Here is a 25,831-nt window from a genome sequence, read left to right on the forward strand (position 1 = left end):
AATACGGCTTATATGGATCAGTGGGCATAGAGCAATGGAGGTGAGCTAAGTGGTCTGTGAAGGGTTCTCTTTTGTCCATTTAGTGCCACTAATGTGCAGTGAGCCAAGTAAAAGCAGGAAGCCCAAAGAAACTGGATAAATTGCAGCCTTTTAAAACAGGTAACAGGGTAGCTATCAAATGGGAAGAGTGCGTGAAATATCTATTCTAAAAATTAAAGTCCCCTTTGAAATTTCAGATTTTACTATTATTCAACAGATGTGTATTTCTTTATATAAACTAAATAATACCTGTACTTTGTCCTTTAGATAATGAACACGTTCTATAGAGATGCTTTAATTCATATCTTGATAGAATCAGTTAATACAAATCAAGAATTTATCAAAGGGATTTTATATATGTATATAAACATGTGTTAATATATGTGCATCTGAGTATATGCCATTAAAGAAGTTTGCCTGGAACAATAATAGGTACTGATTTGAAATGCCTCACAATAATCTGAAGCAGATATGTGATATATGCAAGAAGTTATAAAGGAAACATTTCTCAGTTCAAAACACTTTAAATATCTCATACAAGTAACACCTGAAAATTACTGAAAAAAATGTAGAAACCTATATAATTGTAATCACAATAGTAAAAACCAGAAATTTGTCTGATTACTTGATGAATCACAGAACACTTTAAAAATAACTGGGAAATCATCGGCCGAAGAAAACACCCTTTTCCATCAGAACAATTTTAAAATACGCTAATATGCAAGTTATTTATACACACTCACCCATACATATATTTTAAGAACTACTCAGTATCTCAAAAGCAATCACAAAATCAGTCTTTAGCTTAATCTTCATCTGCATTTTAATGATTTCAAAATACAGCCACATTATAGGGCCTGAGGTTGCATATTGCTACATTACTAGTTTCATAGCATTGTGGCTTTCTTTCTTAGTAGCAATAAATTCTAGTAAACAGAGCCATTAACAGCATTTTTATAGGGTCAGATGGAGCTATGGCACTAGAAGTGTGGTGCTAAGTAAAATTTGAAAGCTACTATGTTATACTCAACTATTTACTAAGACATTAAAATCAGGTCTTCTCAGGGATATTTGAATGTTTTTCATGATCTTTTCTCCCCTTGACAGTTCTCTGGCTTTTATGTGACAATTTGGGGGTAAAAAAAAAGATTACCTAAGGTTTCACAAAGTTTGAAGTTCTCATTAAAATATGAGCTTTATAAAAGAATATGGCACTCTAAATAAAAATAATTAAACTAGGTGATGAGTAAAACTGCTCATGATCATATTTAGAAATATCTGTGTTATGTTAATAATTTGAATAAAGGTAATAATGATTTTGAATTCTGTCATAACATGGAGAATCTTTGATCAGTACAATTCAACAAAACTGGGATTCCCTAGTTCTCCAAGAATGCGTTAAAGATTAGTTTTGTCTTAATAAAGTAAAATACCAATATAATATTACACTATAAAGACCATCCTTTAGTTCAGAAAATTGTTCTTTACCCACCTATGCATCTTTTTAGGTTGCAAAAACATAATAAGTTTTATTACGCATGTATCATTTTATATGAGCATAAAAAATGAAAAAAGTTATATAAATTTAAATTTTCTATTTTGACTTTTACTTTGAGTGCATAAAAATAACATTCCTTGAAACAATAGATTATATAATTATATTCTGAATATCTAACAATATCAATTAAGTTTTAACATAATTTGGAAAGAGACTAGTGTTGAAAACAAATCTGGTTCTTTATTACTAGTGATATGGAAGATTATTTTACTTGTTTGTAGGCAGACATGTTTTATGTAAGCAAAATGTGTTTATTTTAATAAAAATTAGAAAAAAGAGTCAAGTGCTTGCTTTAGCAACACATATACTAAAATATTGGAACAATACAGAGAAGATCTTGCACAAGGATGACACGCAAATTCATGAAGCATTCCATGTTTTAAAAAAAGAAAAAAGTCAAATTTTATATACATGATGTCATAGCTACTATTATTTGGGTTTGAATATAAGTTTTGGAAATGAAGTTGACTTAAAATAATACTAAATAGTAGCAAAAATGGCACACAGATAGGATAAAAATCTTGCAAGTGATATGTGAATAACTGATATTGGAGAAACATGGATGTAGTCCATTCCCTCCGCAATATTATAAAAGAAACTGAGGTCTAGAGAGATTAGATGATTCACACAATTTGACAAAACTCTTAAGTAAAAGAGCAAGTCAGAATACCTGCCTCCTAGAACCAGTACCTTCTGCTATACTAGGATAAACCACCTCCCCTTTACCACCCCCTTGATAATTACATTAATCGGGATAGAATTGAGTGTACAAATTATGAATGCACTCATATAACTAACTCTTTAAGGAAAATTTTAGATAATGCTTTAAGCCATCAACTCAAAACAAAACTGCCCAGAGGTACATAGGTACATACCCTAGCACTTTCTAAAAACAAAAGGAATAACGCATTGTCTTAAATCACCTAGGTAGTTTTTTTGTTTTGTTTTTATTCCAGGTGCCCATTTTTGTGGATGCACTTTTTTTTTTAAGATTTTACATATTTATTTGACAGAGAGAGACACAGAGAGAGAGGAAACACAAGCAGGGGAGTGGGAGAGGGAGAAGCAGGCTTTCCACCAATGCAGGCTCTATCCCAGGGTCCTAGGATCATGACCTGAGCCTAAGGCAGGTGCTTAACGACTGAGCCACCCAGGCGCCCCACCTAGGTAGTTTTTTATTATGAGAGTGAGTGTTCATTTTTCACTCAATTTTGACAAAATTGTTCTTATATTAATTTTCTTACTAAATTAAAGTTTTAAATAAACATTTATTTAAAATCTGACTTCCCATCTTTTTACCTCTTTTGTTCTGGTACCTTTGTATGACATTCCATACATAAATATTTCAAATAATGGTCAACTTGAATATAATTTACATACACTTATTCTTGAAATGTATTACTTAAGCATAATGATTTTGGTTGTGCTTACATTATTAATAGGTATTCTCCCTAAAGCGAATGCAAGGCTAAAATTTCAATAGGTGGCTGATAACATTTGTCCTGCATTTTCTATTAAACGTTTCCCCATGGATCCTAGAGAAATTCTTTATAAGATAATTTAAAAGTATTTTGCTCTTTGTATTCTCTTCTGGAGGATTTATAATAATCTATACTTTCATTAAGATTCTCTCAGGTTGTACAAGACTTTTACATAACCATAAGTTTTGATAATTCATTCCCATATAGTAGAAATTAGTGTTAAATGTCAAAGAGGGTACTTCCTATGTTCTCCTCTAAGGATTTTAATGGTTTCCTGTCTCACATTTAGGTCTTTAATCCATTTCAAATTGATTTTTGTGTATGGTATAAGCAAGTGGTGCAGTTTCATTCCTCAGCATGTTGCTGTCCAGTTTTCCCAACACCATTTATTGAAGAGACTTTTTTCCATTGAACATTCATTCCTGCTTTGCGGAAGATTAGTTGACCATATAGTTGTGGGTCCATTTCTGGGTTTTCTATTCTATTCCATTGATCTATGTGTCTGTTATTGTGCCAGTACCAATACTGTCTTGATCACTACAGCTTTGTAATATAACCTTAAGTCCAGAATTATGATGCCTCCAGTTCTGCTTTTCTTTTTCAAGATTGCTTTGGCTAATCAGGGTTTTTGTGGTAATATACATATTTTAGGATTATTTGTTCTAGTTCTGTGAAAAATGTTGATGGTACTTTGATAAGAATCACATTAAATACATAGATTGCTTTGGGTAATATAGACATTTTAACAATATTTGTTGTTCCAATCCATGGGCATGGAATATTTTTCCATTTTTTTATATCATCTTCATTTCTTTCATCAGTGTTTTATAGTTTTCAGAGTACAGATCTTTTGGTTAGGCTTATTCCTTTGTTACTTAATGTTTTTTGGTGCAATTGTAGATGGGATTGATTCCTTGATTTCTCTTTCTGCTGCTTCATTATCATTGGTGGGAATACAAAGTGAATACAAAGTTTGAACAAACAACAGTTTTCCAGCATCTTGTGAAGTTAAACATATACTTAAAGATGACCCAGAAATTCCATTTGTATGTGTTTACTGAAGCAAAAAGAAAAATTTCCTCATGCACACAGTTTATGTGAATGGTTATAGGATAGTCCTTCAGCTTAGGAATGGATAAACACCCGGTGATGGGAGTACGACTCAGCAATAACAAGGGATGCACTGATGTTGTACCAACAACCTGGTTGAATTTCAAATGCACCATGTTAAGTGAAAGAAGCCAGCCTCAAAGACTGGGTTTTAATAAATTTAATAATTTTAACACATAGGTTTATAATGAGGATGAAAATGACATCACAGATGTGAAAGTGCCTAAAGTGAAGCAGGTACTCAATGGAGTTCCTAAAATAATATTAGGATAATGAAGCTCTCCCATTGTCTGGATCTAGATCCATTAAATACAAAGAACTCCAATGTTTCAATAAAAATGATAGTCTCGTACTACATGGCAACCAATAATTAGTGTTTTGATGGAATCCCCTACTGTTAATTCAGTAGTACCAACTATGTGAACTATGTAGAACTAGCAAAGGAAATGAGGAGTGGCAGTGTATTTTAGGCTTAGACTAAAACTAACTTAAAAGGATTTGATTTTTTATTGCAAAGAAGTCTTGCTTTGTGTTCCCACAAAATCTGGCATATAATGTTTTAGAATATTTTGCATTCTGTTCAGAAAGAAATGTCTTATATTCTTACTTGCTGCATGGAAATTTGAACAATTTACTAAGTGATTTGTCATTAAATAAATGAATTGGACATTAATTTAAATTTGTACCTGCACTGTGTGGTGGTCTTTAAATCTTGATATTTATATCAATGTCTGCACTTGTGAAGCCATTGATTCTACCCTGCCCTGCTTAAAGAGAAACTTAAAATGGCCTTTGAGTCTATTATTCTGAACTTGCTATAAGAAAACATTTTTGTTACTATCCTGAAGCAGAAGCATGCATTTCACAACACACCATGTGGTCTTCCACTGAGCTAACTACCGTGTGATTCTTGCACTGAGTTTAATATTGAACAAGTAAAATGTATTACAGCTGAAATATCAAGTGGGATAATGTAGCCAAAGTAACATCTAGATTTCTCCAGAATTTTAAAGTTAGCTTAAATCTCATAGTGATATAATCTTATAACTCTAAGGCTTTTCATTATGTTCTAAACCAAAATATTCCATACATCTAATAACTGTATTTAGCAGTTTCATAGGATACAGGTTCAATGTATAAAATCTATTGTATTTCTATATTCTAGCAACAATTTAGAAAATGAATTTTTTTAAAAAATACCATATAAATAACATTAAAATGGAAAACTTTTAAAGGGATAACTAACAAAATTTGTGCCAGACTTGTTCAATAAAATATACAAAATATTTTTGAGAGAAATTTTAAGGGTATAAATAAATGGAGATATAAAAAAAATAGATCAAAGACTCAGTATTGTTAAGCTGATCATTCTTCCCAAAGTTAACTATAGATTCATCAAATCCCAATTAAAATCACTTTTTTTGTAGACATTCACAAACTAAGACTTTATATGTAAATACAATGGACCTAAAATGGACCAGATAATTGTGAAAAACAACAAAATTGGAAAATTTACATTATATGATTTTAAGACTTACTACAAAACTACAGTAATCAAGACAATGTGTATGATATAAAGAAAACATTTAAATCAATGAAACAGAAGAATCCATATGTATGTGTGTGTCTGTGTGTGCGTGCGTGTGTGTGTGTGTGTGTGTGTGTGTATAATCTCCAATTGATTTTCAACAAAGATGCTAAGGCAATTGAATAGGTAAAGAATTGTCTTTGAGAAAAACAGTGGTGAAGTAACTGGATATCCATATGCAAAAATATAAATGCTAACCCTTGTCACAAGGTGTTAAAAATTTAACTCCAAATAGAATAAAGACCACAAAGGAGCAAGAAAAACAACACAACTTCTTGAAGAGGACATTGGAACAAATCTAAGTGGCTTTGGGTGAGCAAATATTTCTTAAGTAGGATACAAAAAAGTAAATTAGATTTCATCAAAATTTAAACTGGTGTTCTCCAAAGACATCTTAGGAAAAAGAAACAGCAAATCATAGATGGAAAAAGCATTTGCAAACTACATATCCAGTGAAGGACTTACATCCAAGGTATATAAATAATCCTTACAATTCAATGAAAATTCAAGGAGTCAAATAAAAAAATGTTGCTTTAAAGAGATACTTCACAGAGAATATATAGAAATGGCAAATAAACACATAAAAAGACACTCAATGTCCTTAATTATCAGGGAAACACAAATTTCAAATATATACACTAGAAAGGCTAAAATTAAAAGACTAACAAAATTAAGTGTTGGAAAAGGATATGGTGCAATCAAAGCTTTCAAACATTTTATATTCTAACTAGAATATAAAAAGTACAGTCACTTTGGAAAAGATTTTTGGTATTTCTTATAATCTTAAACATTCATTTACCATATGTTCCAGAAATTCCACTGTTAGGTTTTTAACCCAGAGGGAAAATATATTTTCACACAAAGATGTGTGCATGAATGTTTGTGGAAACCTTAATCTTAATAGCCAAAAACTAGGAAGAACTCAACTACCCATCATCTAAAATATGTGTAATTAAGTTATGATATATCTAAACAATAGAACATTATTCAGCAATAAAAAAAAACTATTGATGGATGCAACAACAGGGATGAATTTCAAAAACATTCTAAGTGAAAGAGGTCAGATGCAAAGACTGCAAACTCTATGATTCCATTTATATGAACTTCTAAAAAAGGGCAAAACCATGGGATACAGAGCGGATTAGTGTTTGCTAAGGTGGATGGCTGGAGGAGGCGTTATTGCAGAGTGATGACAGAATTTCTGGGGGTGATAGAAATGTTCTGTGTCATGATTGTGATATTGATTACATAACAGTACACATTTGGCAAAATTATATGGCTAAAATTGATAGATTTTAGTTCTGTAAATTATGTCTAAAAAAAGCCGAGGAAAAGAAAACAAAATTATCAAAGACCCAAAATTACTTTTGTTTCATGGCTTATTTCTACCGATATTTAGTGCATTATAAACTAATACTGTAAAAACTTTAAACTATGTTAATTTATTTTTAAAAAAACTTTATAAACTTAAAAATAGTCTATAAATTAAAAATATCACGGGGCACCTGGGTGGCTCAGTCAGTTAAGTGTCCAATTCTTGATATCCATTCAGGTCGTGGTCTCAGGGTTGTGAGATCCAGCCCTGCATCGATGGTGCTTCATGCTTAGCCCAGAGTCATTACCTCTCCCTCTACCCTTCCCCCCACCATCCCTCACCCCTGTGCGCTCTCTCTCTCTCTCTCTCTCAATAAATAAATAAATAAAAATATGTTATATACAGTTTTTATGAAAATAGATTTTAAAATATTTTACTATCTTTCAAAAAGTAAATCCATTACATATTTTATGACAAAAACTTTATTTTCAAAACAAAATTAACTCCCTGAGAAGAATAGCATTGTGTTATATTTTAATGTCTGGCCTAATAGGAGACAGCTGGATTCTCATATCCACTTCTGTATTTAATTTGTTGTGATATATTTTTTTAAAGATTTATTTATTTATCTCAGAGAGAGAGGGAGCAGGAGTGGGAGTGGCAGAAGGAGAGGGAAAGAGAATCTCAAGCAGACTCTGCACTGAGCTCAGAGCCTGCCTCACATGGTTCGATCTCAGGACTCTGAAATTATGACCTGAGCCCCGAAAACAAGTGTTAGTTGCTTAACTGACTGCACCACCCAGGTGCCCCCTGTGGTGATATATTTATTAAGAAAATCTAGTTTCACACACATATATTTTGAATAGGGAGGAAGATTTCATAGCTTTTTCAAGTGGTAGTTTCTTAAAAATGAGTTGCAGTGTGGAATATAGAGCCCTATAAATCCTTTTTCTACTGTTGCATTGCATCTTAAATGGATCTATAACCCATGCATGCAATACCAAACATTAGCTAAGATATGAAGCAGTAAGATCTAGTAAGCATTGCTGCTGGGAGAAAAAAGTGATACACAATGGAAACAATTCGACATTATCTTTTAAAGCTGAACAGGTATAGATCTTTTTTTTTTTTCAAGATTTTATTTATTCGTCAGAGAGACAGCGAGAGAAGAGCACAAGCAGGGTGGGGGGGCAGGCTGAGGGAGAAGCAGGCTCCCCACTGAGCCAGGACCCGGATGCGGGGCTCAATCCCAGGACTCTGGGATCATGACCTGAGCCAAAGGCAGACTCTTAACCGACTGAGCCACCCAGGTGTCCCAAGTTAGAGATCTTTTAAAAATGTCCACATCTATTCCCAAACAGACAGGTATGAAAATATTCCTAGCAGTATTGTTTGTAATACCAAGATACTGCAAACCTTCCAAATGCTCATCAGAGAATAATGTACAAATAAATTATAGAGTAATCCCACAATAGAATAAAAATATACAGCACTGACGAAGACTGAACAAAAGCTACATTCAACAACATATATGAATTTTAGAAAAGTACTGTTGACTGAACAAAAATTGCTTAAAAATGTACATTGTATAAATGAGACTTAAAAACAGGGAAAACTGGATAAAATATTGCTTAGGGATCTACACATATGTGACAACTGATAATTAACAGCAAGTAAATGATAGGGAAAAATTAAAAAGCATTAGTACTTCTGAGGGAAAGGCATGGAGAGGGAATTGGAGAACAGAACATAGTATCTTCAACAAAAGGTAATGTTTTATTTCTAAAGTTAGTGTGTTTTATTATTAATTATCATTACAATTCATAACATATACAACCTGCATGTGTGTTATGCACATTATCTATATATGTGTTATAGGATTCTTTTAATAGGATTTCCAAAGGTTTTTGAATAGAAGACTTTCCATCTTCATAGTCTGCTGAGATTTTATACCATCACACTTGTTTAAAGTGAGGGGTAACAAAAAACAGTATCATATAAGATTTCCCTGATAGTATCATCACAGAAAAATCCATATTTGATCCATGTAGATAATTTCTTTCAAAAATCAACATAATATGCACTATATATATGAGTCATAAGACATTGTGTAGTGTACAATGTCTTATGACTCTTAACATAGCTGAGACTGAATCACTGAACCCACAGTTTTTCTTTCCATTCTTCCATTAATTTCTATTCTAAGCAAACACAAGCGGTGCCTTACATGAAATATGCCCAGAAATTGCATCGCAAACATCCATTCTTGTGAAACAAATGGAAATCAGAAGCAAACCAAATAAGATTTCTCATTCTACTCATACTTCTCTCATTTTGGCTTCTGGGTGGTTCTTTTTAGACCCACACAGACTCATTTAAGCTCTGCTGATGCAATACAGCATTTATTTTCATGACTTTCCCATCAAATTTAACAATCAGGCAGTAACAAGAGAATATATATTTTCATGGCATTCTTTCAGGAAATTGAAATATAATAACTTTGAATTCCAAGTTTATTTTCAAGGTCAGATATACAGTTTATGAAAACAGTGTATTTATGGTTCTGTAATAGAATATTTGATGTTATACAGAAAAAAATTCTCCGTAGGATTTTATAAGGAATTGTCACAGATGTCTTTATTTAATGACATCCATTGTTGGGTATGGAAAGATGTCAAGAAGACTTATTTGATACACTGCCTCAGTGAAATGGTCACAATTACTAGATGAGCAACATTAGTGATATTCTTTTCTTTTTTTTCTCTTTCCAAGTATCTAGCCCTTAATTTTAGTTTTTCTTGGCTTTGATGTCTTTCAGGCTAAAGACAGCTTTGTAAAAGAATTAATGCACTCCATCCTCATTATAAAGTCTTTAGGAGTCATACATTTTGATTGTAATAAGTAGGCTCTGTTATGTTAAAGATAATTATTGACAAATTAGCACGTTTAGAAGCCAATAAAGAACCAGTGGTTTTGTATCATTACAAACGCTCTAAAAGGAGGAGAATATGTGATCTTTAATTGATAGTACAACTATTATTTCTGGAGTCTGAATAATAAAATAAAACCAAAAGAATTATAGATTATAATACACTGGGGCTTTTGTCATTTTAAAAGACTTCTTTTTTTTTAATATGCCATCAATAGAATAAACCTACTATCTATAATAAATCTGTTATTGCTTTTGATGTTTTTTATTATTAAAACAAAGAAGGGATATGTAAAGTATCAATTTCATAGCAAAACACCATAACTGAAACACTGCATCAAGAAGAAGAATATTTTTTCAAGCATAATTAACATATAGTGTTATATTACTTTCAAATGTACAGTGTAATGATTCAACAATTCTATACATTTCTCAGTGTTCATCAAGATAAGTGTACTTTTAATGCCCTTATTATCTGTTTTGCCCACCTCCCTAATTACCTCCCCTCTGGCAACCACTAACTTATTCTCTGTATTTAAGAATCTTTTTTTTTTTGGTCCCTTTTTTTCTTTGTTTGCTCATTTGTTTCTCAAATTCCACATATGAGTGAAGTCATATGGTATTTGTCTTCCTGTGACTGACTTATTTCATTTAGCATTATCCCCCCGTCCTTGTTGTTGCAAATGATAAGATTTTTGTTCTTTTTTATGGTTGAGTAATATTCCACTGTATATATAAAATATTCGTATATATTATCCTTCTTTATCCATTCATTTATCGATGGACACTTGGGTTGCTTCCATATCTTGGCTATTGTAAACTTAGAAATGCATGTATCTTTTCAAATTAGTGTTTTCATTTTCTCTGGGTCAATACCCAGTAATGAAATTACTGGATCATATGGTAAAGAAGAATACTGTTCCTAATTATGATATTCACAGTTTTATTTTATCTTCGTGGATATAGATAGTAATAACAAGTGATGAATTACCTGTATGTTCTCCATACTCAAAACAGTCATCCAAATATATAAGATGCCTCTAGTACTAATACTAATACAAGTGAGAGAGGGACAGAGGGAGAGAGAGAGAGAGAATCTTAAGCAGGCTCCATGCCCAGTGTGGAGCCTGACATGGGGCTCAATCTCACGATCAGTTCTGAGATCATGACCTGAGCTGAAATCAAGAGTTGGACACTTAAGCAACTGAGCCACCCAGGTGCCCCTCTAATACTAATTTTTAAAAGTTATTAAATTTGTGGCCCCTTTGGGCCTAATACTCATAGGCTATAACCTAGAAAACTAGGGAGTCTCTTAAAGTCAGGAATGCCCAACTATATTACATAATTCTGGTTCAAAGAGAAAAGTTCTTATCCACATATATTACAGTTACCTCAATTAAGGAAAGTTAAAAAACACAACCACACTTAGATGCTAAAAACCCTAAAATGGTAGAGAATGATGGATCTTCTTTTTATTAGTACAACCAATAATCTCAGTACTTTCAAATTACGGGTGTTTGAAGTATGTTCCTCAGTTCTTCCATGATGTCTGTACAGTTCTTCATAAAAACTGATTTATAATCCCTAAGTTTGTTGAAATGCTGGATTAAACCCAGGCACTAGTGTTCACCAGTAATAGATGACAATTTGGAAATTAGACTGCACAAATTATATCCCAAAGTTACATAAACTAAAAGGAAATGGAAAAGGTTGGAGACATCAAGGTTGGAGAAGAAAATGACCCATCCCCAGAAGTTTTAAACTTATGCCTGTTGCAATTATTTTGTCCTAGTTTAAGTGAAACCGTTGATATCTTCCTCACTGGTACCTCAAAAATGTTATCCAAATAATACATTTCATTTACTAAAAATACGCATACAATTAAAAATGAACAGTTTGGTTGTGCAGTTTTCTAATTGGCATTTCTAATTTGAATAAAATAAGAGGGTAGTGCATATTAATGCCAAGGACAAAAGTTTTATCTGAGCTCAAATGAAAAAAAAAGTTTTAGAATAAAGACAATAGGAAGATATTTTCCTGGATTTCTAGCTTCTTAATTATAACCTTTATTCCTCACCTTCCCCTCTCCATCCTGACTCTCCACACTTGTCAGGTAACAGACAACCAGAAACTTTAAGAGTTTCCTGCAAGTACATGATGGGGCACAAAAGTCATGTAAGGCTTAAGAAGGAACCCTCATCTGTGGCTTGAAATAATTCTTACTGGCCAGGGAACATGCTTCACATCAGGCATGCAGTCCCAATGCATACAAAAAATCATTTTCAAAGTAGCTGAAACTTATTCCTAAATCAATCTGTGGAGGCTTGACCTCTGCAGGATAATACTCTCTGACAGGCACAATAAGAAAGGCTGTAAATAAGGAGCACGGCATAGGGAGGAAAAAAACTTGTCCGGTTCCTCTCTAATTTTTTTTAATTTTTAAGTTCTATTTAAAAAAAGAAATCAGAATTTTAAATAATGTCAAAAAGTACCTGTTCTGTTAGAAATTTCTTAAACTTGAGGACTTGTATGATGCTGTTTCAGCTACCCATTTTTGTGCAACTTCTATAAGAGCAAAGACTTGGAAGACCCAAGTGCATCTCGCGAAAAAGTAAATAAGTTACATTCTGATTCTATAATATATAATTACGAATAAAAGAGTAAAATCACAGGATAAATAACCATGGATCTAAAAGCTTTGTACGAAAAGTCATGACAATTACTAAAAATTAAAAAAAAAAAAACAAGCAAAACAAACCTGGATCTGCTTGTCTTTTATACATGAATTAATCAAATTTATCTGATAATTTACCACACCACAGTAAGTTTTTCTGGAGGAGTAGGTATAAAATTTGGCAAAAAAAAAAAAAAGAAAAATTCTTTATTCCAAGACAGACCTAAAATAAAGTTTAATACATCAGTAGAACACATTTTCCATTGTACTGACTACATTTCCCTTAAGATAATGAACATTTTTGTAGCTTAAATCCAAAGGCTGGGATGAGATCCAGGATGGGAGGATATAGAAAGGCAAGATGTAGGACAAATGTCTTTGTAGGTTAATATCATGCCAAAATCCGACAGAACTGTCTCATGGGTTTTTAGTGCATCAGAGCTAGTTCTCCTGAAGCTGACAGAAATCTCTATATCTAATTGTTACATAATTGTAGAGGAGTAATATCACCCTGCTTTGATTTAGCAAATGGAATTTTTTCCAGCAAACTCTATATCAAGGTTCAGTTGAAACAGCTGTGCAGCTCTTGCATGAACCAAACAAAGGCAGACCTTTAAAGGATAGACAAAATTCCGTGCTTTTCTAAGCTGCTTTGAAACAGAAGAGAAGTACTTTCTTTCCACTCTGAATAATGTGGTAGCCTCACAAGGTCATTTTCAGTGGGACCAAAAATCAAGTTACTGAGGGGTTTTTCCAGTCTTCTTTTATGATAATCAGAAGATATGACCAAAACTGAGCAGAAAACAGTGGCATCTCCTGTGCTGAAACCACACTCCCTCTGACCACAGTGCCTCTTGTATTAGCCATTTATGAAGCCGTGGGTTATGTGACACAGACCCTGCAGAGAGGAGCCCTTAGTAAATATGTGTTGAATTATTCTTGGACTCCTTTTTTTTTTCTTAAACACACTTGCTGAACTGATCTTTATCATAAATAAGAATTATTTTTAACTACATTTTAAAATTTTGAATAGTATTGAATGACTCCTGATATAAACAGTGGAGAAAATTAGCACTCGTATTCCCTACCTCACGTCACCAAGCTTCTCGATTTTAATTATATTCATAGTATTAAAATTATGTCTTGATTAAATAAGAACTCAAACAACAAGTTGCACACTTCTCAGGCTTACAAAAATGGATGTAATGGAGCCCTTAAGCTCAAAAAATCTCATGTAGAAGCGGACAAGAAGATATAGCATACGACGGCGAGGATTAGATGAGGTAGTGCAGGGCTGGTGAACTTGGAGAATGGGTAAGACTTTCCACCAAGACATACAGAATGCTGTGCTGTAATGCAAGGAGGACCATGTAATCCTAAATGCTGATATGAAATGAGAAGATGTCAGTATTAAGCTATACTCTTTTTGAGGACTTACCTCCCAACTATGGGATTTCCATCCTTTCTATAAATCTTTTTAAGAAAAATTTATAGGGGCGCCTGGGTGGCTCAGTCGGTTAAGCGTCCAACTCTTGATTTCGGCTCAGGTCATGATCTCAGGGTTGTGAGACTGAGCCCCACGTCGGGCTTTGTGCTGGGCAGAGGAGCCTGCTTGGGATTCTCTCTCCCTCCCCCACCTCTCCCTCTCTCTAGGAAAAAAAAAAAAAAAGAGGAGGAGGAGGAAGAAAAGGGGAAAAAGAAGAAGAAAGAAAAATTTATAAAGAATTTGGAAACTCACAGGACGGGGTTCAACTGAAGACTGTGTTTCGAGTCAGTCCTGTCTACAGATGTAGAATTTATGTCTACTTGCAAGGAATTCTTTGGCCAGAAGGACACCTGCAAGAAGAAAGTTCTCTGTGTAGCTGGGAGACGGGGAATTAGAACATACGACATGGTGGATGATTTTTTCCACTTCTGTATAGAACAGAGAACCTTCTAGGATTTAATGTGTCAATGAAAGCACCAGAAGCACAGCAGCAGGAAGCCTGGGGAGAAGGAATGCCCACGGAAAGGCAGCAGTGCTCTTTTGTTGAACATCAGTAGTTTCTAGTAAAAGGGACCTTGTTCAGAAGAATGTGTGAGAGTACTCTGACGTGCTTGTGAGTGGGGATGGAGCAATTCTTCTAGTGGCCAAAGTGCTAGAGTTGAGCTGGTTGGGAGGATGAGCTAAGAAGAAAATAGTCTAAAGGTAAACATAACCTCATTTGTAACCACAGGCTAGTGGTATCTGGGGAAATTCACATTGCTTTAGAGAGATTCAGGTGAAACTTTATTTCTTTCATCATTTTACCCAGGGACTTAATTACATGACTAAAAAATGCAGTTGCCTAAAATCATATCTGAATACCAAAGGGAGTACAAGTGGTCTCACTTCACTAACTCCAGGGAGCTGCCAGGAGAACGCTTTCCAGAAATAAATATGTGTGGAAGTATCAGCCAAGGAATCAATAAAGTACCTTGAAAATTAATTTTTACTGTTTTTATTATAGGGTGTATAATAAATAACCTTCATAATTCCTTCAATTGGTGGATCTAGATTTTGCAGTTAAAAGGACTTTTATCTCTTATCTCTCTTCAAATTCAGACTTGAGCTACAATAGGTATCATGTTTTCATAGTACAGCCTTCTTTTGGCATTTTATTAAGACGGACTTCAGAGCCATAAAAAATATAGAAATTAGGACAACCTGAAAGGTTTTTATTTTACTCAAAAGATATGTTTTGTGAGTAATAAGAAAGTTAATATACTTAGGGAATTCAAATTATCATGTATGTATAGAAGGGGGAATTAACACAAAATATGATGCAGTATATTCCTCATCAAAAATACAAACCCGGGGTGCCTGGCTAGTTCAGTCAGTAGAGCGTGCGACTCTTGATCTCAGGGTTGTGAGTTCAAGCCCCACCTTGGTGTAGAGATTACTTAAAAATAAAATCTGAGAGGCGCCTGAGTGGCTCAGTCATTAAGCGTCTGCCTTCGGCTCAGGTCATGGTCCCGGGGTCCTGGGATCGAGCCCCGCATCGGGCTCCCTGCTCCGCGGGAAGCCTGCTTCTCCCTCTCCCACTCCCCCTGCTTGTGTTCCCTCTTTCACGGTGTCTCTCTCTGTCAAATAAATAAATAAAATCTTCAAAAAAAATAAATAAATAAAACAAAATCTGAAAAAAATCAAATAGGGGCGTCTGGGTGGCTCAGTTGGTTAAGTGTCTGCCTTCGGCTCAGGTCATGATCCCGGGGTCCTGGGATGGAGCCCCTAGTGGGGCTCCCTGCTCAGCGGGGAGTCTGCTTCTCCTTTTCTCTCTGACCCCTCCTCCCTGTTCATGCTCTCTCTCTCTCAAATAAATAAATAAAATATTTAAAAATAAATAAATAATAAAATAAAATCGTAAAAAAAAAAAAAAATACAACACCCAGTTGTCATCCGTAAAACTAGAGCCATACCCAGTGTGGCATTAGCAAGTTTTCCCATCACCCTGAGGGACAGGCACAGAATTATTTGCAAGGAATCCAAGGCCACATCTTGGAGCATCCTGACATTTGAACATCTCTTGGATAACTTGACTGTGAGAGCAGATCTTTAAAACAGCTCAGGTAATAATAGCAGTTCAAATATACTCTCCTCTACGTTTTCACCACCTACAACCCGAAAGCGCCTTTTAACAGCTCCTCCCAAGGGCTGCAGGGACCACCGGAGACAGCATGCAGCCAGAAGAAATCATTCACAGGAGAACCATTCGGCTTTGGTAGCTACAAGGTGTTGACTTTACAGTTGTACCCAAAGGGTGTTGCTGGAGGAAAAGTATGAAAACATGTAACATACATGTCATTTTTACTCATTCCCTTATAGTCAGGGCAAGGGTGTACTAGAAATAAATGGAATTCTCTGAAAGCTTAAAAAGAAAGGAATAAAGATATATAAACATTTCTTGCGAAGGGGAAAAATCTCTTTTGTTCTAAAGAAGTGGTCAAGTTGTTAGACACATCACGTTTGTAATGCAAGCTAGAAGAGGCACAACAAAAAAGCTTCCATGCCTCTGGGGTTGAAGATCCATTCATGTATCCTTTCCTCCCGTCTGCTTATTTTCTTGTCATGAAAGGAACTTCAAGTGCATTTTCCTTGTAGAGAGGCTATCTCAAAACACCTTCAGAGAATCAAAAGAAATTTTTTAAAAATACAAAAAATAAAAATCACTGGCCAATTATTGTGTTGTTTGTTACACCTGGCAAAATATTGTAATGCTTTCAAGTGGCAAAGTTAGAAAGACAAAACGGTCTTGTGTACTAAAAAGCCAATGAAGATCAATAGAATTTGTCTTTAGGAAAAATAAATCACATGTAAAACCTCCCTTTTCCTACTCTCCCTTGAGGATTATTTTTATAAGAGCATTTCATTGAATTTAAGCAAGAGGATTTGTGCAAATAGGTGATGACATTGTTTAACAACTGTCTGTACGCTCATAGAAGAGAAATTCACAGTTTTTTAAGTAACTATCTTTTAAAGATTTGTTTATTTGAGAGAGAGTGAGCGAGTGGGGGAAGGTACAGAGGGAGTAAGAGAATCCTGAAGCAGACTCCCCACTGAGCATGGAGCCTGATGTGGGGCTCCATCCCAGGACCCTAAGATCATGACCCGAGCAGAAACCAAGAGTCAGCCACTTAATTGACTAAGGCACCCAGGCACCCCTTGAAATAACTTTAATATTGTGGAGGCAATAAAGGGTAAGAGAGAACTTACACTGCTTGCATAATGAAGAATTGGGAGAAGTTTTGAAGGGACAGGCTTTTTTTATCAGTGGATGAACATGGTCTGGTAACATAATCAGAGCTATTAAATATGCATTGCTACTGAAAACATGTGGTCAGTGAGATCCTGGATGAGTATTTTGAGGGGGGGGGAGATAAAATATATTTAAAAGAAACTGAGCACTGGGTGGAGATGGCATTCTGTCATAGAAGGAGATAATTATTCACTGGTCTCAGTTCGTCTGTCAAAATGTTCCTACAAATGAGCTCATAATCAGAGGTGTACCTCCTTCCAGATATGGAAATACCACATGCTGTGCAGTAGAGATCATCATTATCATCATCACATGTCTTCTTCTTCCTCCTCCTCCTCATCAAAATAGCTACCATTTATTAATTTTAAAATGGGCTAGCACCAAATTAAAGAGCTATGATATATTGTTTCAGTTCATCTTCACAACATTATGCCAATACCATCATCTTCAAAATTCCTTTTCCTTCATTTTCTCCAAAGACAATGCTCCTGGTCATTGGGACAACATGGCTCTTACAAAGGCAAAATCATGGACTGACTTAAAATGATAGATGGGCATCCTGAGTCTCACGATCAGGTAAAATCTGACTAAACACTGGCAGTTCAATATATATTTCAAGTTAGCCAAACAAGACATGGCCCTGGAGATGTATATTTAGAGCTTTCATATAGTTAGGTAATATTCTCAAGCCCAGAATGCCTGGTATATATTGATGACTTCCATTGCTTTAGCTTGAAAACATTATTTATATTTTCAGGTTTAAAATATATTGTTTACACAAGGAATAGGGAAAACAAAAACTATCCGCGATTCTATAGGCAGAACCTATATGACTAGAAATGTACTATGTTCCCTTGATGTAGTATGTTCACATGACTCCTGAGCTATTGAAATGTGGCCAGCCTAAACTGAGATGCCCAGCAAGTGTACAGTGTACACCAGAGTTTGAGAATGTATTATAAAAATAAAGTAAAATATTGCATTAATAATTTTGCATTGATTATGTACTGAATGATAATATTTTGGGCATACAAGGTAAAATAAAATATATTAAAATTGATCTCAGCTGTTCCTGTTTACTTTTTAATGTAGCTAATGGAATATTCAAAGTTATATCATTCACAGTTGTGGCTTGCATTCAATTTCTCTTGGACAGAGCTGTATAAACAGAGATTTAGGTTTCTGGAATAAAAAGGATGCCAGTGAACTAGGACTAATGAAATATCCTGGGGACCATGTTAGGACGAGACTGCCTGGGTCTGATGCTGATATGAAACATAACATACGAAGTCAGAAGGAGTAAGCCCTATTTACAAGCATATAGATAGTCTTTATACAGTCTTTACAATTTTTCAGTGGTATTACCAGCAGTGGTTACCTCTGGTCTTCATCTCTGCTTCCTTGCACATTACAGACTATCCCCAAATCAGGCACTTCACACACACATCTTGATCAGGGAAGAGTGCCAAAGTGAAAAACTACAGATACAAAATAGGATATAGAAATATATGTATGTGTGTGTCTATACACACATATAATTTATTAAATATGCATTTGTTATTTATTAAATATATGCTGCAAATGTAAAATATGTTATATAAATATCTATATTTATTTTTAATATTGTTTACTATTTATTTATCTATTTATTTATTTTTTAAGGCTGGCCCCGGTTATAAGAAATTTGTGTACCTTATTAAAGAGCTTGAATTTTATCATGTCAACGAGACAGAGAACATTGAAGGCCTTAAAACACAGCAGTGGCGTGATCAGATTTTTATTTTGTAAAGATCGCCATTGCAGAATATTGTCTTCTAGGTTTATGGTCCTCTGTGAAGATGGTATTTTGCAGTGGGGATCTTAAGCAGATAAAAACTAGATCAGAAGAGAAACATGTTCCTTACTCATACTTGGGTAGGTTTTCTGAGGTTCCTAATGTGAAATTGGGACTGTGGTAAATGTGGAATCACCCACTACTCTTTGTATTCCCACAGTGTGACTCATGCAGTCTGACAAAATGGCCCTTCCTGTCCTGTCAGAGTTGCAGTATCCGTTAAGGTGAACTCTCAGTCTCTCCGTTGTTCTCTTCTCTCATACTTGAAGCACGGAGTAGACATCAACTCGCTACTCTGTTCTCATTGGTTCTTGCACAGAAGTCTTCCTTTTCTCAATATGCCTACAATTGCTGGCTGCAGAGTAGAGGTAAAAACTTGAGTGCAGGGGTAGAGAATGTGGATTTTAAGATTCACTGTAACCTGTGTGGGTTTTTAGAAGTCACATAACCTCTCTGTAGCTGAGTTTCTAACATATGAAAAATGAGGTTAAAAAGAATACCAGGAAATGCATATCAAAACCACAGTGGGATACTGCCTCACACCAATTAGGATGGCTACTGTTAAAAAACAAGTAAATAAAAATAAAAAGCGTTGACGAGGATGTGGTGAAATTGAAACTTTGTGCGCTGTTGGTGGGAATGTAAAATGGTACAGCCACTATGGAAAATAGTATGGCAGTTCCTAAAGAAAAATTTAAAAATTGAATTACCATATGATCCAGCAAATCACTCCTGGGTATATATCCAAAAGAATTAAAAGCAGAATCTTGAGGAGATATTTGCCCACCCGTATTTCTTATGGCACTATTCACAATAGCCAAGAGGTGGAAGCAACCAGAGTGTTTATCAACTGATAAATGAATAAACAAAATAATATATATATATATATATATATATATATATATATGCACCATGGAATATTATTCAGCCTTAAATTCAAAAACATGTTACAACATGGATGAATCTTGTGGACATTATGCTAAGTGAAATAAGCCAGCCACAAAAAGACAAATACGGTATGATTCCACCTATATGAGCTATCTAGAGAAACCAAATTCATAGAAATAGGAAGTAGATAGGTGTTTTCCAAAGTGGCAGTACCAACTTGCATTCCCACCAACAATGTAAGAGGGTTCCCCTTTCTCCACAACCTCTCCAACATTTGTTGTTTCTTGTCTTGTCAATTTTTGCCATTCTAACTGGTGTAAGGTCGTATCTCGATGTGGTTTTGATTTGAATTTCCCTGATGGCTAATGATGTTGAACATTTTTTCATGTGTCTGTTAGCCATTTGTATATCTTCTTTGGAGAAGTGTCTGTTCATGTCTTCTGCCCATTTTTTGACTTGATTATTTGCTTTTGGGTGTTAAGCTTGAGAAGTTCTTTATAGATCTTGGATACCAGCCCTTTATCTGTAGTGTCATTTGCAAATATCTTCTCCCATTCTGTGGGTTGTCTCTTTGTTTTGTTGACTGTTTCCTTTGCTGTGCAGAAGCTTTTTATCTTGATGAAGTCCCAAAAGTTCATTTTCGCTTTTGTTTCCCTTGCCTTTGGAGATGTGTTTTAAAAAAATAGTATCCAGGGGAGCCTAGCTGGTACAGTTGATTAAGCGTCCCACTCTCGATTTCAGCTCTGGTCCTGATCTCAGGGTTGTAAGATGGAGCCCTGTGTGGGGCTCTGCGCTGACTGTGGTGTCTGCTTGAGATTCTCTCTCCTGCCCCTCTGACTTGTGCTATGTGAAAGAGCCATGCCTGAAACATTACAAGTATTTAATAATTGTCAACTATTATTACTACTTTAGAACTGAGTTTCTGCTACATCTGCCATTTCTCTTTTGTCAGTGCTGTGGCTGGCTGATCACTGTTGAGGCAATGGATGAATTTTATATAAATCTGCCTTTATAATAGAAGAGTGCTTCCAGGTTTACTCTATCCACGAAGTGTATACCCATAGTAAGCATAACTCATAACTTAATTCCACTATTAGGAACTTCCCTCTGGCTCTCCCACACTTGAACTGTTACTGTAGAACCATTTCATTTCTTTTATATATAGGCTACAGAAGCCCATCTAAACTAAATAGAAATAGAACTCATAATACATATTTACTGTGTGTTATTTTTCAAAATCAACAGTTCAGAATGGGACTTAAATAGATCACTTTCATAAAATTATCTGAATATTATTATTTCTGCCAGTATGTGCACAAGGGTTGTTTTATCTGAATCTCCACTGGGACATTTTATTCTTGACCACCTTCTGTTTCTGCACTTAAAATTTATGGAAAAAAATGGATAAAATCAAGGTTAAGGTGTTTTTCATGTTTATCTAGATTTAAGAAAAAATTGCAACCATCAAACATAGCTATGATTTCTATCATGATCTGCTATTTTTATACATAATGGCAGAATTTGTAGTTTTGCCTTGTTTGCAAGCTTACTAAGATTGCTTTTTGCATATGACTGAGATTTGCTTTGCAGTCCATTCCTGTGTTACCATTTCCATAAAATGCTGCTGTCATTCTCTAGCCTGCTGCCACAAAATATATACATTGCTCTAAGACATAAATCTCCATCTTCAATGGTGTAATGGGATATAGATGAGTAATCTAAATTTTTAAGATGAAAAAATGAGTAAAAACCTATTCCACAAAATGTCACAACATGCTATATACCTGAAAAAGAACTCTCATGGAACCCCCTTCATCATTGTAGCAGTTGTGATTGTAATCACTTTTAAATGATGTGTTCCACTGAAAGGAGTTGATCACATACTTTATGCAAAGTTAGAGTACCCAAATACATCTCCTTGTCTTGTTTTGTCATCAGATGAATGAAAGCTTACCTGCTGCTCTTTATAAAATCTAAAAAAATCCTATATACCTCATCAATGTGAAACAATTTCTACCCTTGAAGCCTAGCCCTGAATTACTCAGCTGCGATCCATCTGTTTCATGTGTTTCTTCAGAGTAACAAACTCAGGGCGCCTGGGCAGCTCAGTTGTTTAAGCATCTGACTCTTGATTTTTGGCTCAAGTCATGATCTTGGGCACCTGAGTTCGAGCCCCACCGTCAGGCTCTGTGCTCAGCGCAGAGACTACTTGTCCCTCTCCCTCTGCCCCTCCCCCTGCCCACACTCTCTCTCTCTCTCTCTCTCTCAAATAAATAAATGAATAAAATCTTAAAAAAAAGAGTAACAAACTAAAATACATGTAAATGACATACATTTAGCTTTTAAATGTATATATATACATATATATGTGTATATATATATATATATATATATATATACAGTAATTCTAAAAATTTCCTCATTAGTTATGGCAGTATTCTGTTGTTAATAAATGGGAATCAATGTGAGAATGTGTTTTTTCCTCTACAAATACTTCTGGAAAACTACTAAATTTTCTCTGTCTTTATCTATAAATTTGAATGAATTAAATTATTTATGTTGGGTTGAGGACACTACTCTTCTGTCATGTTGAAAAATATAATGGGGCATTAAAGGGGGCGTGTCTATTACATAGCTAGTCTACAGACTGGAGTATATAATTTTAACAGAGCATGTTCCTGATGCATACATAAAATCGTAAATTTCTACTAAAAGTGTTCACACACTTAACCATGAATACAGGACCCACCCTAATAAAAATGGTCCACACCTTGGCCTAGAGAAAATTAAGTGTGTCTACTCCTAGTTTTAGCACTTCCTATATTCAACCTTCTTTTTGCCCCAACCACCTTGTTATCATTATGTCTATCTTTAACCACATTTCACAGGACATCTAATCCTAGAAATACCAAAATACCCTCCTCGAGTACCTATGGCTTTCCTTTTTGTTATCCACCAGAGCCTCTTTAGATGGAATCCAGAATGGTCACTAACACCTGTCATCTTCCTTCTTTGTGATTTGGATTCTGATTTAAATTTGCTTTCTATTCACTCCTGACCTCCAACTCTCCATTGGTAGATACTGGTGGGAAAATCCATGTAAGACATTCATCAGTCACAAAACTCTCAAATGTTCAACTGTCACCCAGTTTGCCTACTAAAGCCTGCTTACCTACTTGGTGTATCACGGGTCCCTGTGTGCTAACCTACCTGGCTCTGCTCTTCTTTTACTGTGCTTCTGAATCTGGATCAGTTATTCCAGATCTGCTCCTAGAGGCAGGTTTCCACCCCGGTTTCTGATCATCCCTTCTCCCTCATACAGTTGCACTGATATGAGTTCCTTCCATACGTCATGCTTACACCTGACTGGTGGCATGAGCCATTAGAATAATACGTTAGGACTGGACTCTAAATTAATGGTTTTAACATGTTTCATGTACACAGACAGTGGGATTTGGCTGATAAGCATTAATCACATGTATTTATCATATTATACTTCTTATTTTTAAAATAATTATTGCAAAAGGCATGTTCATAAAGCAATGAGTAGCAAAATTCCCAACTAATAACATGGCTGCTTACTGTTTTTGTTTATATAACTACGTAATAAAATTGTCTTGGATATTCTTATTATAAATGAAATCTTTAAATCCTTTATACAGGATGTTTGAGCTTTCAGCAAGGCCTCCATCTAAATAGCCTAATGTAGATAAAAATTCCATTTTGTCCTCTTCAAAATTATCTGCTGTCACCTCTAACTTCTCTGAATATATTTCATTGTTTTCTTGTGATGTTAGTTTACCTATTTTTAGAATCATAAAAGAGCCATCATTTATTAATATAAACTTGGTAATACTATGATCTTATTTCATGTTCATACCTTTAGGAGATATGTATTTTAAATGTTATTATATAACATGGAGAGGCGATAAAATTAGATAAATTTTTTGTCCTAAATTGCCAGGTCAGACTGCAAAGACCATGCTCTTTCATCTCTCCTGTCTCCTTTTTTTAATAAAGCTGGGCACTTTATCCCTTTTTATCCTGTTCTTCATCTATCACATTTATTCATGGAGTGACAGTTGCTTCAAATCTATTTAAGAGTTCATCTAGTTATTTACATATGAGAGAGCATGCAGATGGGATTATACTACAAGAGCCAGGCAACACAAACAGAAAGGCTTACTCTTGTGCTTCCCAAAGTATCACTCACCTTTACTGTTGGAACTCCTTTCAATCATCACATTTTTGAGCCTTCACATTGTGCTAGTCCCTCCAATATTTATAGAAGGAGGAAATCAAGAATGTATTCCATTCTACCTTTTCATGTCTTTGTTGATTTCATCTAAATAGGACATACACACTCTAAAAGTTTGTATGTACTAATATATGAATTATATACATTATAAACACTATAATTATATACACTAAAATGTATATCACAAATACACTATAATTTACACATTATATACATGTAAATGCATATAACAAATTATATATAATTAGTAGATATAAGTATATATTAACTGTATGTATGCATTAAAATGCTTTTTAAAATTCCATTGCCAATATTTTTTTAAAAAAAGATTTTATTAATTTATTTGCGAGAGAGCTAGAGAGAGAGCAGAGCAGGAAGGAGGGGCAGAGAGGGAAGCAGGGTCCCTGCTGAGCAGGGAGCCCGACACAGAGCTTCATCCCTGGGATCATGACCTGAGCTGAAGGCAGATGCTTAATGGACTGAGCCACCCAGGTGCCACTCTGTTGCCAGTATTGAATTTGCATGACACTTAAGATAATATTGTCCTCTTTCTCCCACAAACCCATGCCTTTTGTGTGTGTGTACAGCAAGGGCAAGCCAGAATATGGTTTCTCAAGGATCACCGCTTGGTTAATCTGTGGGTGTATTTTCTTTAATGATCCACATGTTTCTTTCCACTAGAGTCCACACTATTAATGCACATTTGTATATATTAAATGCATCACATCAGCTAGAACCTATCAGCTCTAAATAAAGAAAACTCCTTTATAAATGGCTTAAAGAAATATTGAACTTATTGTCTCAAAAACAGTAGGACACTATTCAGAGAAAAATAACAGAATCTAGAATCTCTACAGTTTAACATCAACAAAGCAGGTACAGGTAGAATCTACCTCATCCTTATTTAAGACTTGTTATTTAAGCCTTAAACTAGCATCATTTTCACCTGTGAAAAGCTAAATGCTTTCTATCTAAGATCAGGAACAAGCCAACAATATTTGTTCTCACTTAATCTCTTTAACATCACAGCCAGTGCAACAAGGCAAGAAAATGAAGATGAAAAATTATTGGAAAGAAATAATTTAAATGGGCCATATTTTCGGATCGTATTATCGTGTAGAGAAAAGCCAAAGGATCTACAAAAAAATTCCTGAAACTAGAAAGCAAATTTAACAAGGTGATAGGATATCAAGTCAACATAAAAAGTCATTTATTTCTATATTAGCAATGAGCAAATAGAAGATGAAATGTTAAAACACCCCTATTTATAATAACATCAAAAATACTTATGAATAGGGCGCCTGGGTGGCTCAGTCGTTAGGCGTCTGCCTTCGGCTCGGGTCATGATCCCGGGGTCCTGGGATCGAGCCCCGCATCGGGCT

At 34.9% G+C, this 25,831-nt stretch overlaps 1 pseudogene; it reads left to right on the forward strand.

The window, feature by feature from the left end:
• Positions 1–1,880: 1,880 nt before the first annotated feature.
• Positions 1,881–1,979, forward strand: LOC113912070 (annotated as a pseudogene).
• Positions 1,980–25,831: the final 23,852 nt, after the last annotated feature.

This window comes from Zalophus californianus, chromosome 12 (genome assembly GCF_009762305.2).
Source record: "Zalophus californianus isolate mZalCal1 chromosome 12, mZalCal1.pri.v2, whole genome shotgun sequence".
Lineage (NCBI taxonomy): Eukaryota > Metazoa > Chordata > Mammalia > Carnivora > Otariidae > Zalophus > Zalophus californianus.